General features: G+C 32.3%; 1 protein-coding gene across 1 annotated transcript in view; it reads right to left on the reverse strand.

Annotated features, from left to right (window-relative positions):
- LOC119644927 (protein embryonic gonad) overlaps positions 1–19,224 on the reverse strand; it is a 55,049-nt gene extending 35,825 nt beyond the window's left edge. Inside the window, exon 1 of the mRNA XM_038044671.1 lies at positions 18,986–19,224. The gene's annotated coding sequence lies outside the window, so the exon portion shown is untranslated. The remainder of the gene's footprint in view (positions 1–18,985) is intronic.
- Between the last annotated feature and the right edge of the window lie 1,628 nt (positions 19,225–20,852).

The following is a 20,852-nucleotide window of genomic DNA, read 5'->3' on the forward strand; positions in this document are numbered from 1 at the left end:
TATCGTATAAGCGATAATAACATAAATTTTATTTTGTTGCATTAAAATAATGTAATGGTGCGGTGTAATGGTGCGGTGCCTAAAGCGTTTTTACCAATTTTTTTATGAAAATATCTCACATACCACATATATATATATATATATATATATATAGTTTTTGCAAGTAAATCCGTCACATACACACATAATACCAAGTTAAATATTGAAAACAAATTTATTATCGACAATTTCAAAATGTTTCAAAAACTAATCAAATAGTATTATATTATACGCTGGCCACCACACAACTACAATCTCACACCAATGTGTCTATGTAAAGATTGTAAAGAAAATTTTTCATTGTTTAGGCATACGTTGGCCAAGCAGATCATTGATTACGCAAAATATTTATACCAAATTTTAGGCCAATCACTGTTCTGTAAAGTTTCTAAGCCCTAATGTTGATGAATTTCAAGCCCCGCTTCAGTTCTCTTCTTCTTATCGGATGTAAAGAGTACCGACTAAATCAAGACAAAATCGTTTCTATATATTTAATGAAATATTTGATGCATACATTTCCATGTGCTATTAATGGACGCAAATGCTCCTGGGATATAACAGGTACGAAAAACTTGAACGAATTTTGGATGTCTGTCATCATACGGCCGATGAAAATGTATTGAGCAATCATTAGAGCTTGTAGACATATGCGTATGTTTATGCTACTATTTATTATACGATGCTCTTCCCAGTCATTTTCTTTTTGTCAGCAGGACAAGTGTTTTATACTGCAAGTGTGAGACACACATTTTCACATTTCCACTACAAAAGCAATTGTATAAATATAAATGGAATTATACAATGTTGTGTTTTGGTAGTCATTATTCGGTGAGCAGGTTGAGCTATTGTAGCCGAAAAGTTCATTTTAAATAACTTCGGGGAAACGCGAGTGTTGAACTCTTCATTTTTCTGTTATCGTATCTCAATTGGTTTTGAAAAGTCTTCAAAATGTTTCATTTTCCAGTTTGTCTCGCAAGCCTTTTTCAAACATATAAAGAGTTTTTCAATCGGTTTTTTACTTTTATTTATTTATTTATTTTTTGTTTCTTTTTTTTTGTTCTTTTTGTATTATCAAAAGAAAACCAATTTTAAAACAATTTAAATGAACTTCTTTACAGCACATTGCAAACAAACAAACAAACAAACACACACATACATGTATAAGTGAATAAATGCTTTCATCCAAAATTCTTAGCAATTCTTGGCAATTTTTTTTTTTTTTATTTTTGTGTTGTGTGTTTTCTGTGTTAAACTGTTTCTATGGAAATTTTTACTTTGGAATCTTAAATTTATACAAGTCGATTGTATATATATATATATATATGTATATATGCGCGAGTACATTTTTATATTTAAGCATACAAGTATCCAGCGCATAATACAAGCACAAGTTCATTTTAAAATAAAAAGAAATAGAAAACAGCAAAAAAAAAAAAAAGATGAAATTCGAAAATCACTGCAAATGCAACAACATCAACAAATTCAAATCAAGTTTAAAAGTCACGAAGCCAAGGTAAAATTGTGGCAGAGAATCTTGGCAAATAAGACAAAACAAAATGAATACAAAAATAAAAAAAAAAAAAATAAAAAAAAAAAAACTAAAAATAAATAAATAAATAAAAATAAAAAAATGAAAAATAAAAAACAAAAAATATTTGAAATAAAACACAGAACCCCAACCAAACCCACGATCATATAAGACACAGTGGCTATGCTAAACAAACAATATTGTACTTGAATGACGAAGACTCTCAACTGACGATGCTGATGATGCTTCAGTTGTTCAGCTACTGCAACTCCCGCATACATTTCGGAAAATCATCATCATCAGAATGCATTTAACCGTTGAGCAACAACCATATCAAAATTTACAACAAGTGTAGCATACAACAACAATAATCAACATTATGGTGCAGCAATTCACTATACTATTTCTAATGTTTGTTTATTATTGTTGTAAATGTTGTTATTGTTGTTATTGTTTTACATTGTACCATACGCTTACACTTATCCACAGTTACCAGGCTGCCGATGATGACGAACACATTACTGATCATGATGATGTTGGTGGCAGTATTGTTTGATGTAGTAGTAATAGTTGTTGTTGTTGTTGTTGTTATTATTATTATTATTCTTATCGTTTTTGTTGTTGTTGTTATTGCTGTTGTTTTTTTTTCCAATTTTTTTTTATTTTTTTTTATTTTTTTTTATTATTTTTTTCTTCTTATTGCCGCAGTAGTAGTAATGGTAGTAGTAGTGATGCTTGCACTTTAATGTTTATTTAATTCGAGACATTAACTGTTCATTTATTTCACATGCACATCTCAGTCTTATTCCTTACCTTCACCGAGCCCCGTTGCCTCCCCGAACCCAGATCAATACCAAAGTTTGGAAATTTAAATTCAAATTTTCTGTTAAACTAAAGGAGAGATAGTATGCTCTTGCTTAGCACATTTAAAACCAGCATTTTTAATGTTATTGCTCGTCGTTCTCTCTATTTGTTTGTTTGTTTGTTTTTTTTTTTTGATTGTCTGTTCGTTTGTTTGCTTAGATTGTTGTGGCTTCATTTTGTATGCATAGTTTGGCCCTTTTTTTTCTTTAAAATAAAATAAAATCAAAAAACAGGAGAATGATTTTATTGTTTTGTGTAAGGAGGTTTAGTTGTTGGTGCCGTTGTTGTTTCTGTAGTATTGAACTTCTGGTTTTGATTTTTTTTTCCTTTAAGAAATCGTGTGCATTGTTTTGTAGGTCGTTCTTAGGGTAACCTTATGCACCGGTAGCCGTTGTATTATGGAAGCAGACAGCCTGCTGCTGCTGATGTCGATCGTTGTTGCTTTTTTTTTCTTTTTTTTTTTTTTTGATTTTGGATTGTTTTTTTTTGCTTTTTTTTTGTTGCTTTCAGTTCAGTTTGGCTGGGTAAACGGTAATTTACCATTAAATTTGGAGCACTTATTGTTTTTGTGGGAATAAATTTGTATGTACCTTGTTGTACTTTTCTTTGTTGCTTTTTTGTTTTTTACTCTTTTTCTTCCTCTTTTACTTTGTTCCATTTTGTAAAGCTCTTTAGCGGAGAATTAAGTTATAAAGAAATTGTAAAGGTTAACGTTAACCATAAAATTTGCAAAAGAAAAATAAAAAAAACCCTAACCAAACAGAAGACTTAAGACACAAACTTGTTAACCTTAAACGCCGAACACTCAAAAATAAATTAAAATAAAATTGAAACATTTCTGCTTTATTTTTTAAGTCGACTTACATTTTCGCCGATATATGCGCTTAACAAACTCGATTATTCCTAATCAGTTTCAATTTAATATAATTTTTGCAAGCGACTCTTAAATATCAATGCTATATGTGTATATGTAATTTTTGTTTGCAAATGTCTCAAACTGAATGAATATACGAAATAAGTGAAACTATTTTCTTTTATTTATTAAATCGACATCCAACCAGTCTTAGCTGTTTTACGCTTATATGTATATCGTATATATATACGGATTCCCATATACTAAAAGTTGATTTTAGGAAAGAAAACTTCTGGAAATATTTAGACCGTTTATGTCAGTTGAATTCATTACAAGGCAGAGGTCGCATTAATTCATTGAAATCAGATTAATTTATTGAAAACAGTCCATACGCATAAGAATTTTGTACTTTGTGTGGTGTAAGTTCGCAATTTCGAACTCTTTCAGTTAAACTCGTACTCTATGTCTTCTTCGTAACAATATTTAATTGCAGCAAATTTAAAAACACAAAATTTAAGTAATAATAATAAAAAGCAAAAAATACAAACAAACTAAAAACATTGTTTATGGCTTGTGGCACATGCACACACTGCACAGTTTAATATGCAAGTCGCTAAGGATTTTGGCTAATTACTTTTTGAATGTGTGAGGGAGGGGTTCCAGCGGACGCATATGCTTTTTCAATCTATTGCAAACTATATTATTCAATTTGATTTTGTGTCAATATGGAATTTCGCAAACGATTTTACGGGTCCTTCCATACATTAAATCATTCTGACATTTTCCTCTCATCTTTAGTTCCGATGATGACAGTACGATCTAGTATTGTCGCGTTTCGCGTATATGAACAAAGAGATCGGCCGGACTGAAGTGTGCTATTGTCCTCTTCTTTACAATCGTCTTGATGCGAGGAGCAAATTAGAGGAGTTTTCAGAGTAGAGTAAAACAAGTTAAGCGTTGTGTCATTGCACGTTAAATATAGCAGGTGCCACGAGGTAGGGGATAATTTTTAATCTTTTTTAACACTCCCCTTAATATATGGGTATTGAATAAAAGAATTATGAAATTTGTATTCATGGCGGACGCCATATCGTCATGAATTTATTTTTTCTTAGCAATCCTATCGACATAGATATGGCGAGTGGAACACTAAGTGTAACAGAGACTAAAATGCATAAAATAAATTATATAGAAAAGATTTTCTTAAAATAAACGGTAAAAAAATACATATTCTACATACACAAACGTTTCTTACATATTAAAATCTCAAGCGGCCGAAAGATTTATGTCTGATCATATAAAAATGAGTTTAGTAAAAATACGAATTTCCTCTGTTTCGTTTATTAAAGTGAAAGACTGTTTGAAAATTTTCTTATTTTATTTTTTTCAAGATGTTTACTAAGTTTAAAAATAATACTTGGAAAAAAATTAAAAATCTTGCAAACAACTGTTGTCGAATTCATCGAAGGTATATCACATTTTTCAATCCGCAAGCTTCGTCCATCAGCAGCTAATAACGTACACGGAAAAGTCGTCACTCTGTATTTAGACTCTCAGCCTACCAACCACGTTTTCATAAATGTGTACTGTAAACTGTTTGCCAGGTTGTTTTCCCGTTTTTTCTCTTTGCTTTTGGACGTAAAAAAGTTTAGGTTTTGGATATGAAATTAAAATGCAGATTTTGGCCTTACCGCCGCTACTTGTTTTAGTGAATATGGGCGTGTTTCATAGAAAATAAATCACTGGTCTTTATCTACTGCAGCATCAAATTCGATCTATTCGATCTATTCCTATCAGCTAAGTGGTAGCTTTTTAGCTCAGCTTTTGAGGCAGTGATCAATTCACGAGCAACGACATACAAACAAACCGAAAGATGAGCGGATTGGTAGACATGCACGTAGGTAGCTAATTCGATTTAGGGTTTTACGTTGATCAAGCTATGTATTATACTTTGTCGAGTCTTTGATTCCTGCGTGTTAAAAACACACGAACAGGTTTACCGTATTCATCTTGTCCGATAATGAAGAGTGAAACTTTGCCGATCCACTGATAATGAACCAGGTGAGATCGGTGAGCCATGGTGAGCACTAAAGATTTATTTCGTAAAATCGCAAGGAAGTCAAGTAGAAACTCTATAGTGTGAAACAGTTCGCTATCTCAGGCCTTGCACCAAAAGACAAGGCAAGTTAGTAACATTCATTAAGATATCTCAAAAATTGTTGCCTGCAAGTTGAACCCAAGAAACCAGGATAGACAGTTGGACGGGCAAGATTAGACTGATTCAGAAAGTGATGTTGAATCGATCGATATAACGAAGTGTGAGTCTATCTCCAGTTTTTTTGTGGCTGTTGCATACATTCGCGCAGACTTAACATACCCTTATACGACAAGTAGTGTAGAGTGTGAAAAGAAGCTAAAATGTTGCAAGTCCACACTCTTCGGTCCGAGATATAAAAGAACATAGGCTACCTTCACGCTATCTGCATTTCAATGACTTTTCGGAAACGAAAGTAATCGAACATCATTGTAAAGACTATAACAGTGCTTCATATATAAAATTAATCGTTATCTAGGCGCCAGTTTAACCATAACACATGCGACCACAATCTTTGTAAGCAAATATGCGGCCATATATTAAATGCATTAGTGATAGTATAATACGAATAATATGTGCAAGGAGTAGCCTGCGTAAGTAAACCATCCATCGCCGCAACTAATGTTGAGCTGGTAATGACTTGATATTTGAAAGGATTATTTACTAATTTTCGTGCATTATAGATGAGTATATATGTGTTATTTCGAGCCTGATGGTTTTCTGCAAAGGCCTTTTTAACTCTTTGCCATTGTAAAGCGGCTCTCGAATGGATCAGGCATTAAGGAAATACATGATAAAGTGCAGGCTTCAATCTCAATTTGCGCGTAAGTGGAATAAGTGTACCTGTGAGTTTACCAACTTACGGGCAGATGGACGCAGGGCGATGATTAAATATATATCTTAGTTCTCTAAGTGCCATACGTTACACCCAACATCACTTGTGGTACAAGTGAAATGTGTCGGGCAGTACGTAAGATCTAGAAGGGCTTGAGAGAGATCCACCTTACATTAGATCATCACTTTCTGTTCATATATTTTTTTGTTCAATTCTTAAGTTACTTTAACGAAATTTTACGTGCTTCCAGTTAAGGACGAACGCTATTAAAAGCAGTTCGGATCGATCGACTTTTTCGACACATTCTCGTAGAGTGACTGAGAAGCTTTCTGAAATCTATTCACTATACCTGGCGTAGAATTGTGTCTCGGTATCAGATTTAATACAAATCTCGAATATTCGCTTTTCACGATCCAAACATGATAAGCATTAGTTGGAGGATTGATGGATGGATTGATGGGAAGACACTCTGTTGTTAATTGCTTTTAAAAATCATTTAAAATTTAAAAATGTTCAGTTTATTGTGTGTTTGTCAAAAACAAATTCTCATCCTATTCACGTTAGTTCAAGTTTAAGTCCTCTGCAGTTAATATGAACACTCGTTCGTCTGTTAACACTTTCATTTTGGTTTCTCTTGTTTTTTTTTTTTTTTTTTTTTATCGTGCAATTCGGGGGAGACTCTCCAATTAGACGGAGTTAAAATATAATAATGCGTTCTGATATGCGAGAAGATTAATACTTTTTGCCCTACATATAATATTTCCGATAGTGTTGAATATATAAACAGGCCGATTTTTTTCAAAGACAATTAATATAGTTAAACTTGGAGATAATTGGCGAAGATCATATATAACACTTTTATGATAAAAAAAAAAAATGTTTACTTAAATCTAACGCAGCCAACGCCGTTAATTAAGGTTTGAATTCATTTCAAATGTGAATTTTTTTATTTTAATTTTAATGTTTGTAGGGTTTTTATGATTCGATACGGTACGACAATCGTTCGTCCTGCGCGAGTCAATACATCAACAAGAGCTAAGTCATTGTCGTTAATAAAGAATGCAATTTTAATCAATTGATTTAATATTGTGCGAATACAATTGTGGTGAGTGGGTGTATAACTCAGTGAAAGAGAGTTCGCGAGAAGGTCGCGATTGAACTTTATTTACGTAAATTAAATTTCTTTTCATTCTGAAATTTTTATTTATTAAATTTAACGAGGAGAGTCCAATTATATTTTATTATACCCGGTCTCATAGACTTCCTGTCTTAACAGTTGTGACGTAACTGTTTTGATTATCAGAAATTTTCATACATAATAAATACTAATTTTCCAGAACTACTTCCTTTGGAATTTTCCAGTCAAGGTAATCATACAATGGATTGGCAGCTTTCATCTGCAATTCGCCAAATCAAACATAAGCACACTAATGCTCGCAAGATTGAAAATGATAAGAGATCTGTGCAATCTTCTCAAAATATGCAGCAACCTCTTCCGATCATTCCATAATAATCATAGTCGTTCCAAAGCCGCCAAACATTGTAATTCCATGTGTACGTGATATGAAGTTTATGATCGCGGATGAGTTTAATTGTAAAACTATGAAAGACGATCAAATTAAATTAACGACAATATCCCTTGATCCCTTCATGCAGGAAGTTAGTAAAATGTTTGCGCGACAAAAAAAAGATCAATCTCACATCTACAACATTAGATAGAAAGCAGCGATATTAAAACACTTTCAAAGTCGGTCGGTGGAAAGATGGCGCACAAGGTTCGCAATCTCTCCAGCATATATCATAGATTTACTAAAGATCGCTTGTCAGTGTCACTATGTAGATCTGGAACTTAGAGTAGATGAGCAGAAGATTTACGACTTGAAGTATTATTATTTTTAGAGACGAAACTCCCTTAAAAAGCAGCGATCATCGTTGTCAAGATATGGACACACAAGAATCTATTGCACAAAGCAAATTAAAAGTGTTAGATCTGGCTTCGATCAAGTAATTAAAACCTGTACTAAAAATAATGACGCCCTGTCTTAATATGTTAACTGCTTGCAAAACCATTAGGCCAATTATAGATGTTGTTATATATATCAGCAGCAACTTCTTAATAAGAAATTTGGAAACTCTACTCCACGCAGAGAGCAAGATAATCATAACAGTTATTATTCTTTTATGGAAGACGAATGAATATTCTTTGCTTATCACATTAGTAAGTAATCAGCACCCAGTTACACTTAATATTAACATGGCTAAGGGTAATAATAACGCACACTAATCACCAATACACTGATATATTGAAAAATCATCAAAAATAGTTTGAGATGCCTAGTGTTTAATTAAGCGTTCGAAACGCTATATGGAGAATGCCAATGGGCGTCCAATCACACCAATGAATTAGAGATTCTCCTTCAGCAGAGATATTCTTCTTATATCAGAAAATTATCTCACAAATCGTCCTCACTTCAAAATCATGACATATAATTCAATAATTGCCAATCATCCTGATGATAGAGTTCAGAGTGCTGGGTTCGCGATTCTAGTGAAATCTACTGTAGGGTGAAAAAGTTTGAACAGATTCGGAAAATCATTTTAATAGCCCTGACTTGCTGGATTTCGCCGCATACTCTTGTATTCCCGCTAGTTTAGTTCATATTTATAGCAACGATGACATTTGTTCTGATCATCCTTTTTTCAATACGACTCTTCACAATCGCTCCGATAAAACTGACATTGGTATTTTCACTGATTGCATCGATAACTATTTGCACCTTATTCTAAGTTTGCAAAGCTCTTCTGAACTCGATGATGAGGTAGAAGCTTTTCCAAACCATATTCACTAAAGTGACTTCTTGTCTACTCCCAGACATTGTGGTGAGCCTAGGTATTACAGTAACAATCTTGTCCTTGAAATGAGGCAAGTGTTGTAAGAGGAGATTAAGCAGACAATAGCGAAACAGTAGCAATCGTCTAGATAGTTGGAGTTCGGATAGAGCTACAACGGATTCGCTCTTACGTTGAGTTAAGATATAAAATGAATAAATCACAAATTTAACAAATTAACAACGTGAATTCACCCATGTTTAATGAACGGAGAGCTACAAAATATCTGAGAGGAGCAACCAAGCGGATGGTTGCTTTACAAGATAAGTCCGAAAATTTTTCTTCAGTATGGGCCTTCAAATATAGAAGAAATATTGAATTTGCATTTCGCATGGATTGGTCGATAAGACATATATCAGTTGCTGAAGTTGAAGAGGCGATGAGAGCTAACTAAGCATTAAAAAATCCCTTGGTTATGATTGCATAAGCGGAAGACCGAATAAGTGTTTGCCATCTAAAGCTCTCGTGTTGAGAGATTAAGATTGAATCAGTCTCCAATTCAATAGAGTTACGCAGGAACAATTACAGTAGCTAAACCTAATAAGCCGGAAAATGTTGTAAGTATGTATAAATTAATTAGGTTACTCCTCGCTATTCCTAAAATATTTGAGAACATTTTTGTCTACGAAGATCACGTCGAGTTCTAGCCTCTCTCTTACTTACTCTTCACTATCACTTCGATTTCAGGAATAAACATGGTACGATTGAACAACGATTGTCGATGTCGGATTGTTCGGTACATCAAAGAACTCATTGCAACTAAAAATTATTATTCCTAGATAATGAACAGGCTTGTAAAGAAGCCTGGCACGATGGGCAACTTTCCAACCATCAAAAATTTCTTCCAACTTTGATGTATTTTTCTGCTTGGATCCTATTTGCAAAACAGACATTTCTATAATACAATTGCACACGATAAGTCCAATGCATATAAGACTGAATGTGGAGTGTCATAGAGAGAGTTGTGCGCCAATTTTTGCCCTATCAACAACCGTTGTCCATATCTGGGTTTACGTCTTTTCGAAATATTTACAGGGAAAAAACATGCAAAAGGTAAACGCGAACAACACTTTCTAAAAGATAAATACATTCTAGGCAAGTGTATCCTCAAACCTATTTGGACCTATGGCATATAACAGCTAAGACTGTCCATCTTATTACTAATAGCCAAAGTAACAAAACTATTGATGATGACTTGGATTTTCCATTAATCGAAAATCAAATTAAACGTATCTCCTCCGAATATTTTGTCAGACTGGCAAGAAATATATTTTCTGGATGAAACCATGTACCATGGATCTAATATTTTCGATTATTTTTATGCCCCAAGTTGTTTTAGTGAATTTTCAAAGTTTTTCTTTATTTACTTAAGCATCGCAATTGCTTTTTGTTTCCTCGTTCCTCGTTACTCAATTTGCTATAAAATTTACTTATTATCTTTTTTGATTAATTGTTTAGTAAATATATAAATGAAAAAAATGAATAAAAGTTTTATGACATTTGCAATGTGAACGTTAGAGGGAGAGAGAGAGAGAGAGAGAGAGAGAGAGAGAGAGAGAGAGAGAGAGAGAAACCGAAATGATTTTAATACTTTCTCTAGTTGCTCCAACTGGAATTCAGGCCAATTGGATAAATTCTCTTCACATAGAATTGTTGCATGAACCAATAACTTATTCCCATCTGTCTACTCGAATGTCGCGTTCTTTCCGCAATTCCTTACCATTTGGAGAACTTCTCATTAGATTCCAATATGGAATATGTGCAGGTTCTTATTGCATATGCCTAAAGGCAACTTTCGCTTTGCACCATTTGCGATACAAGATATATTTAGTTTGTGCAGATGCATGTGAAACACTCACAAGGTCTTAAAATACCGATCCGATACGGATCGATTCCAAGTTACTTCATCTGTCTGTCCCTCTGACATCGGTCCATGAATTTTTGTGTGTAACATAAAGACTGAATTAGATCGGATTAAATAATATTTTATATAAGACATTTCACGTCCTAAAATTACTGGTGATAAGTTTAAACAAATCGTAGGTATCTTCTGTTGTGTTATGGTATTGTTGTTAAAGGAAAAACCTCCGAAATAGATATCGCAATGATTATGTAATGGTCACCCTAATGGAATCACCCCAAGTGCACTTTCCAACTTATCGCCTTGCGTATACAAAAACTTTTCAGATATATTACTTATTTAATACTTGTCGGACTAGCTTTATAGTAAAATTGATATGATGAGGAATTCTATTGCGATCCAGACCGATCACAACGCCAGAATACAACAGTGTTTAGTTACAAAAATATATCAAACACTTTGCCAACTTTATGAACTTGACAGTCGATCACTTGAGCACAGTATTCCACATGTTATGCAAACATTTTTTTCATCACTTTCAGCGCTATATAACAACAATGACTAATACCAAGAATTGGAAGCACTGTGCTCCGAAAACGGAGCACAGTGCTTACATTAATATGTCTTGTATTTTCATTATACCAGAATGATGCCTGACCTTATTTTTATATCAGAGCGTGGCAGTCAATTTCGATAGGCAGCTCAGGCAGCTAAATGGGTGGCCTCCCTTCGGAAGGCAATTTTGGGCGTCTGTGTTGCTTCGTAGTGCACAAAACTGTCAACAATAGTCGGAGGGTTTTTCAATAAATCGTAAAACCTTTTTACCGCGGCAACGGGTAACGCCCGCCATCAAGAAGCGAAATCGTTACATTTCGATTGACAAGTCAGTGTTTGGGAGTCTGAATTGTTAGATACCATTACAGTTTGGAAAATGTATCTTGTGCCATGGTTTGTACGTGCGTAATTTCATCAAAAAAAGGGGCACGACCTGATGCTCGTCGATAAACAACGATTATCAATAGATATCTCTTTCCAAATTTCGTACTGAGGACAAAAGCGTGTCTTCAACATGGTCTCTGATACGTAGGATATAAAATTCTGGTTATTAAATAACCAGCAGCTAATGTGTGCTTGTGGATGTGTTCGAAATCGCAAAAAAAAAAAAGAAAAATCAAAATAATTGTTAATGATTTTTAGAGACATATGGCTTCAGATGTGCCATAAAGGTAGCAAAAAACTGGACCGAAAAGACATTATGTATGTATACCTTAATATTAAATGATAAAAAATGACTTCTCAATAGGTGAGAACTTGAAAATTTTGTATAGAATTTGCCCAGATTTAAGTAAAAATATGTTATATGCTTTCAAGCGACTGGAGCCGGCACTAAGACAAGCCGAAAGTTCTTCATTTAAGACGATAGTCAAAAAAATTTTATTATCATTTAATTACTTGTTATTTTGCGCATATACTGTTAGCTTCACTCTATACCCTATGGTAGTACATTAGCTGAGATTCAAAGACTCACTCAAGTGATGTAATATATCGCTACGATTACATTTACTTTGGACCCAGATGGTGGACATTTCGAATTTTTATCGTGTATGCACGTTTGTTTCTTTCTTTCTTTCTCTTCCTCTCTCTCTCTCTCTTCCTCACTTCGTCTCTTCGAAATTGCATATATATAAATATGTTTTTAAAATTTATTTATTTATTTATTGTTTGTTATCAGTGAATTTGAGCGTGTATGTGTTTTAATGCTATCTTTATATAAAGTTGTTTGCATGTAGATTATTTAATATTTATAATATCATTATGTATTGCTTTTAAGTTGTACTTATATGATAGCTGTTGTTATTATCATTATTATTATTATTTTTATTATTATTATTATTATTATTTTTATAATTTTTTCTCTTTCTTAATATGCTAAAGCGTAACATGCATATTAAATAACATATTGTATATGCGGTTTATGCTTTCGTGTGGATACCATTGCATCGCCATTGGGCCACAACGGAAATGCTTATGACTGCCGCATATTCAGGCAGCAAATCTTTATTATATATATATATATATATATATATATATATGCATGTATGCATAGGTAAGCAAGTACGCGCGTTAAAACAATTGTAATATCCTGTGTATATGACAAGGCGATCATGAATGAAATGATTGAGAATAAATAATAATTTACCTTAATATGCATTTAGCATAATACGAAGACATTATTCATTATTACCAGTGAATTAAATTAAATTGCCTTCGCGTTAAGCAAAAGTAGCAAAGCAAAAAACAAATCAAACCAAAAGGAATAAAAAAGGAAAATGTAAAGGCAAGATACATGTATTGTTTGACAGCCGGGTATAATAAAAAATTGTAAATTCACACAATGCTATTCGTTAACCAGTATTGGAAATCTGAGATTAAATGATTACAATTTTTTTTTACCCCTGGTTAACATTTCGAACTATGTATCTAAGTGAGGTTTTAGAGCACGCTTAGCATTATATATATTCTCAACTTTTGCGTTATTTAGTCTGATCGTCACCCATATCGCTATGTAACTAATTCAATTCAGATCGGCAGTAATCCGATGATATCATAGCGTAGCAATTGAATTTACATCGCAGGAGTTGAATGCATAAACAGTTTGGACAAATATCTATTATCGTCTAACATATAAGCGACGTACTTAACAAATCATGGGAAAATTATCTTAGGACGAATTTTCGATATAAATATATATACATAACTGGGTATGAACGTTCAAGATGAGAGTGATGTGAAGTTGATCGAAAACAATTTGTGATAAACTTGATAAACTTACTACCTGAACGTTGAATACACATTAATAATCATAAAATTTAATGAGGAAATCCGACAAGCACGGACGGACGGACGGATTATGATGTGCATACACAATAGGTGCCTCCGTTAATTTTCGCAATTTTTTTCAATTCATGAAGAAGCGTTTATTATTAACAATTGGTGCAATATATATATATATATATATAAAGATGTCTACGTCATCTGACAATATTTTTGGCAACGTGGCGGTATCATGTCGAAAGAACTTACACTGGATTGACGGCGACTCATTTTCGCACTTCTGCGACTTTACAGAGCCGCGTACTAGCCAAACCACAGCTACATCAAGCTGAACGGGTGGTACTCCCCATGTCTGGATAGTATGCTGGGTGTGGCAGAACTTCCCATTCGAGCTGCAACAGTGTATCCTTGACAATTCTTGCCACAAGTGGTTAATATGGCATTTTCAGTCGTTTTTCCTCCCTTTGGACCTTTCCCATCGTATATATATATCTAGAAACAGTTGATTCGTCAACTGTTAAGTTATTCGAAAGTTTTTCAAGAGTTTAAGTTCTCTTGTAATTGATGGTCCTTGAACTTTTTCAATCCTCCAGGCCCTTCTTTGTCACTTTTAAACCGTTGAAACTAAACTCGGAAATTCTTATTTATATATGGTGCAGAAGCATTTCGGTGGGCTGCGGCAACAGATTTCTTCAAATCAAACAACAAAAGTAACGAATATCGATAATGCAATTTTGAACGTTCCACGATTAGCGTCTTTATGCAATGAATAACTCGATAATACTAAATAGTATTACGGTTATTTCATTTAGCGAAGGATCAAAATCATTACTTTATCAATTACCACCAATAGATGTCGCTGATCAAAATTGACGGAAATACCTAATATATATTCGTCATACACAGTTAACTGATTAAATAATGTTGGTGTTGCCTTTAGTTGTTTCATCTCGGAGCATAATAAACTCGGAAACTTCCCTTAATCCAGCACACGCATGCTTAGTTCTTTAAGTGTTTTAAAATCACGCATACAAATATTGGGATATATAATATTGACTTGATCGATATTAAGAAATAGCGATACCCCGACATATATAGTTCCATGCACAGATTGCCATTGTATATACAATATTCGTATATGTTACCATACATCTTAGCATGAATTGTTTCTCTGAAATTTCTTTTTTTACATTAACTTGAGTTTTAATAAATTTTTATTTTTTTTTTTGTATTTAACAAATTTATTAAGTTTAATTGTACTACAATTTGTTTTCGTTTTTTTTTGTTTTTTTTTTTTTTTTTTGTTTTTTGTACATTATATTAGTAAAAAGCCAAAAGAAGTATTGACATCGCTTTCGATTGATAAATTTGCAGTAACTCGTTTCTTTTACTCTCTTTCCCTATAAGCATTTGTTTTTTTTTTTTTTTTTGTTTTTCTTTTGATCAATGTTGTTTATTTATTTATTTTGTTTTTGTTTTTTGCTCGATCATATTTGACTACTTATTGGCAAAGTAATTTCATAAAAAAACGCGACAATAAATCTTTATTGCCTTTCAGTACAAATTGTTTCTGTACAGCATTGACATCAAATGTCCATATAATCTGAGTTAACGATAAGTTATTATATGTTTCTTGGCTGTTGCGTTTGCGTGCAGACAAATGGAGAAATATAGAGAAAGAGAGAGAGAGAGAGAGAGAGAGAAAGAAAAAGAGAGAAAGAGAGAAAGAGAGAAAGAGAGAGAGAGAGAGAGAGCGAAATATAAATAGACAGAGTAAGCGAGAAAGAGAGAACATGAAACACTATATGTAACAAAATTTTTAACATTTTTACACTTTTTTTGTGTTTTCCTTAGTTAAGTATTTCAGTTTGGTCATAACAAATTTGGTAGAACAAGAGACACATATACGAGTTAAATGGTAAATATGTGGTTAACATGGTAATGTGTTGTTTTTCAAGAAACGTTAGAAAAACAAAAAAAAAAAAAAAATGTACTTAACTGAAACTTATGCCGCTTTTGGTCAAATTTGTTTTCTATTAAAAGTTTTTTTTTTTTTATTTTTTTGGAAATTATGTTTAAATAGAATTTATTAACCTTTTGTATTCAAACAAGGAGGGTAATTGTTTGATACGCACCAGCTGCAAGAAATTTAACTTTGTAGTAATTACCAAGACAGGTCTTCGGGTTCAAGGTTTCGGGGGAAACTTTCAAAAGCTCTTTACTCTTAAAAGGTCCAACTCATCTTCAGCCTAATAAGCGCTCAATCTTGTGATACATAACATGCGGTTTAGATTTGTATATATATAAATCATCGGTCAATAAAATTCGCAAAGGCATCGAAACGTGGGAGAAGGATTGAACTGATTATATTTTAATCATAAAGGAGCCTGCATTGATGAATAAAACGGAATTGTGCAAAAAGCCGGTTTTTATTACTTAATCCCGGGACTTATTGATCTAATCAATTTATTATATATACATACATATATATATATATATAATATATTAGTACATATATGCATAGATATATAGAAATAAATTTTGTGGAATTTCAATGAATCTAAAACGTATATGAAATTAAATGAATGAAATAAGTTTGTGATGAGTTTTTACCCTTTAATGGCTCAATCGAATATATTTTAGATAATTTGAAACTTAAAAAAATATTTTGTATTCGAATAAAGTCGGTAGTAAAAGCACGAAACGAAAGACGGACTACGATTATAGATATCTCAAATCTCGACTCAGGTGGCTTGAGTCGGAAGCCTTTACGTATGCTCGATATATTCGAAAATATGAAAAATATCAATATTTGAAGAAGCGGCGGAAAACATGTATTAAATTAGCGAGACATTTGTTTGTTTTTATTTTTAAAGTTCTCAACTCCAAATTCCAAGAGATTTAGGCCTACAGCGCTTTAAATTTCATTTTTAGTTCATTTTCATCATTTAAATGGAACTTTGATTTTTTTTTGTTTTTTTTTTTTTTTTGAGTATTAATCTGAGGCGAGATTAAACCTGGCCTGGTATAATTTATTCAATTTCATTTCGTTGCTAATCAATGTAAAATTCTTGTTTTGTATAATTAACCTAGGGATCGTACGATAAATATACGATCGGTATAAAAGTGTTAAGCTCGACTTGGATGCTATGAAAAAGTGAATGGAAGCAAATTTCTGTACTTTTTCACATCAAGTCTCATTTTTCTTCTGTTATGTTTCATGAAATGTATTTTAAAAAGTATTGAGCCAATAACATATCAAAATTTATAGATTAATGTCACACCGGCTAACATGTTAAGCTAATAAATTCTTTTTATATTATTAAATTTAATATGGGTTCACAATTAGTCTTAAGTCTTAAGTTATCACAATGATATAATCCTTTAAAACCTTTAAAGAAAGCCAAGCTTTGTTTGCACGATACTGAATTGTGCACATTGACAGATTATATAAAGCTTGTACACACTTCACTTAGGCAATTTCTGCTATATTGTTGAAGCGCAAATAGAAGTAAGTCTCTGAAATCCCATAGAAGATTTATAGATTTAGTTTCGGTTTGTTTTTGGTCTTATTACATATATATGATATTATGACAGTTAAATCAAACAAAAAAAATATTTAGTTATAAAATTTATGCATTGACCTCCTCTGTACTCCTCTTCTCACAGGTCCTATGGTTTGAAACTGATGAACGGCCTTTTTTTATTGTTAGGTTTTAAATTTTTAAATACTATTAACTAATTCTGGTATCATCTTAGCATATTAAATGAACATAAACTCAACAATAGTCCCATTTGATCTGCTACTACTATTATTAAGTAAAGCATGACATTGATATTATAGTGAAATCATTTTTAAAGAAAGCGCTTAGTCGATCAAGTGAAGTTTATATATATATATATATATATATATATATATATTTCAATTAGACTATTTCACTGAAAAAAAAAAAAAATAAATATCTGAAATCCTCTGGGAAGCTTATAGCCTTAAACAGTAAACAAGATATTGTACATCTCGCCATCTGTTCCGTTAATTATTAGAAGGGAGAAAGCTTGGAAATTCGGACGGGCATTTCACTTTTCCAAGAGATCGCGACAAAGGAAGAACTCCACTCGCGAATTGATAACAATGGAGGGACAATGCAGCACACATCTTATATACTTGTGATTACTGACTGCAATTCGATTTAGTTCCAATTCGTTTGTTTCATTCTCGTCAAGCTCAAAACATTTAGAATGAAAAACTAGCATTAGCTAATGCCCACAGATGAATTCCTCTTGAAGATTCTGGGTAAGCAAACTGTATTTAATATAAATATTTTCGAGAGCTAATTAAAAATTCAATGGAAAATTACCGATTGTCACGCCCTCATAAAAAAATAATTCTTTAATGCTTCTAGATATTTGCACGGATAATGAAACTTTGCTCGTCATAGCGGATGCGATTTTCTTCGTCTTCCTCCCATGGAAGAAAAATACGCGTATTCTTGTTACGATTCTTTTGTTTTTGTAGATCACTTGTAATATTAGTTAGGGATAGCCATAAGACAACATCTCTAGAGTTTAGTTCTTTGCTCTAAATAAATTTATATAGCAATAAATAAAACTCGCAAAGTATACAGAAAAAAAAGTTTGGCTGCTCAGGACACGCAATTAACCAGTTATGTCTAAAAAATGAAAAAGTGTGCTGTTTAAGTGTTTTCTTTAGATGACAAGTGTCCAAGATTTGTCCTTAATCGAACTTTCTTCTACGCTGTGAGGCCTTCAAAATATAGCATTTCTCTTTCTTTTATAGCATATAGTCAGGAATAAGAAGCTAACAATTTTCAACTATAAACTCTTTCTAACTTTGTGTGTGTGTGTGTGTGTGTGTGTGTGTGTGTGTGTGTGTGTGTGTATCCTACATATATAATCCCAATATTTATTTCATTAAATTGCTTTAAATACAATATTGCCCCCAAGCAATCTCCAATCGTGGGTAGTTCTTAAAGTATTTTTGAACAACTATTTTTTCCCCTCATAATTTCATTGCATTACCTTTACGTAACAGTAAGCACAATTTTGTTTTTTTTTTTTTTTTTATTACTTTTCGTATTGTAAATATATATGAAAACAAATAATTTAGTGGGCAAAATATAAAAAAAAAAAGAAAAGAAAATAAGAAACGGTAAACGGAAACTCACCTTAAACGAGTCACTTCTTGAAACTTCTTTAGCATATATCCTCTGCTGGGTGTTTTTGGTTCGCGGTCTTATTATATTTTACAACTTTTCGCCTTTTATTTTTTCTTACTTTTTTTTGTGTTAATCTCCCCTTCGACTCCAGCTTACACTAACACTTTTCATGTGCACACGTGAAACTCTTTTTATGTTTTAGTAACATTTTTCCCTAGATTTTTGGGGAGTCCTCATAGCGATATAAAATAAAAATAACAAAAAAAAAAAAAAAAAAAAAAAAAAAAAAATTAAAAAAAAAAGAAAAACTTCTCTTTTATAATGTTACTTATGCATCTTTAAAGTAAAGAATCGAAGCAGTGCGATTTTATGCAAATGATAATAATATGATAAAAAAGCAAAAACAAACGCTGTATGTAAAGCGGCGGTGTTATAATTGTCACTGTAAACATTTGTTTGTTATGTTTTATTTTATCTTATTTATTTCTATTTTTTCCTGCATAGTATTATTATAAATAGCATCGCACACCGATTTAAGTCAAAATTAATTCTGTTTTTTTTTTTTTTTTTTCCTCCTTTTGTTTCAACTTGATTCTTATTAATAAATGATTTTAAATTTGGTTTAGTCGAAAACACTGTTACACTGTGTGTATGTTTGATATCCGAAAAAAAATTGATTTGAAAAAAAAAAAAAAAAAAACAAAGAGTGCAACGAATCTCAGAAAGTAATAGACGTGCGCGTTTTTACACCTGATGTTAAACAGCAAAGCGTCACTAATAGACTGAAGAGCAGTCTTAACAAATGAAAACTGATAAAAAAATAATAACTGGGCAAAGAATTGCAAGATGAAAACAAAATCTGAAAAACAACAATACACAGCAAAAGCACATATATGTCCGCATATATGCATGTATTGTTCGATAAACCGGGTAATGATGAGAGAAATGATGATGATGTTGATGATAATAATGATTATGATGATGACGATGACGGCCACCATTATAATGATCGTTTCGTATATATACGTATATGAAACGACCATCAGTGACTAACTAACTAGCAACGAACATTGTCTAGAAACGTGCTTTCAACCAATTGCTGTTAAGTCTTAACATAAACAAAAATCATGAAAATATCTTAACTGCAGGATCCTATAATAACGAAATCAACACCACGTGTAGTTAGTTGAAAAAAAAAAAAAGAAAAAATTCTGTTAATTTTAACAGTGGTTTGAGTTGTTTGCTGTTGCCGTTGTACGTTGGTTTGATCTTTGCTTAACAAACTTAACAAACTAACTGTTTTATTAGCAATACACGAGTCTAATAAAGTGGTAAACATCATTATTATCATTATCATAATTATCATTATCATCATTATTATCTATATCGTTTTTATTTTCATACTCATTATCGTTGTCGCTGTTGGCATTCTCTGGTTCGTTATATCTCTTATTCGCTTTTATTTTCTTTTGTCATATTCTTTTGTTTCCCTTTTGTTATTTCTTTGTTATTTTTGTGTTTTTTGTTTTTTTCTTACCAATGGCTCAATTTTTGCTTTGTTTTGGTTGGTTGATTGGTTTACTTTGCTGCATTCATTTCTAGTCTATTATATAGCTCTTGTTGCTGTGGTTTGTTTGCTTAATCTTACACACAATACAGTTATACGAGTTTCATTATTATTGTTGTTACTGTTTTTATTTTTGCTTTTCTTGCTCCTGTTGTTATTGCTATATTCATGTAGTGGTTGTTAGCATAAATGCGTTTGGCATTATATGTGATCGCACCAGCTTTACTCTCTAATACAATTCATAGAGGAGGAGTTAAGAGCGTTGTATACTAACTTGTATGCATATATTTAAGCTATGCTCGTCTATGT

The sequence above is a fragment of the Glossina fuscipes genome, unplaced genomic scaffold (genome assembly GCF_014805625.2).
Source record: "Glossina fuscipes isolate IAEA_lab_2018 unplaced genomic scaffold, Yale_Gfus_2 1, whole genome shotgun sequence".
Classification (NCBI taxonomy): Eukaryota; Metazoa; Arthropoda; class Insecta; order Diptera; family Glossinidae; genus Glossina; species Glossina fuscipes.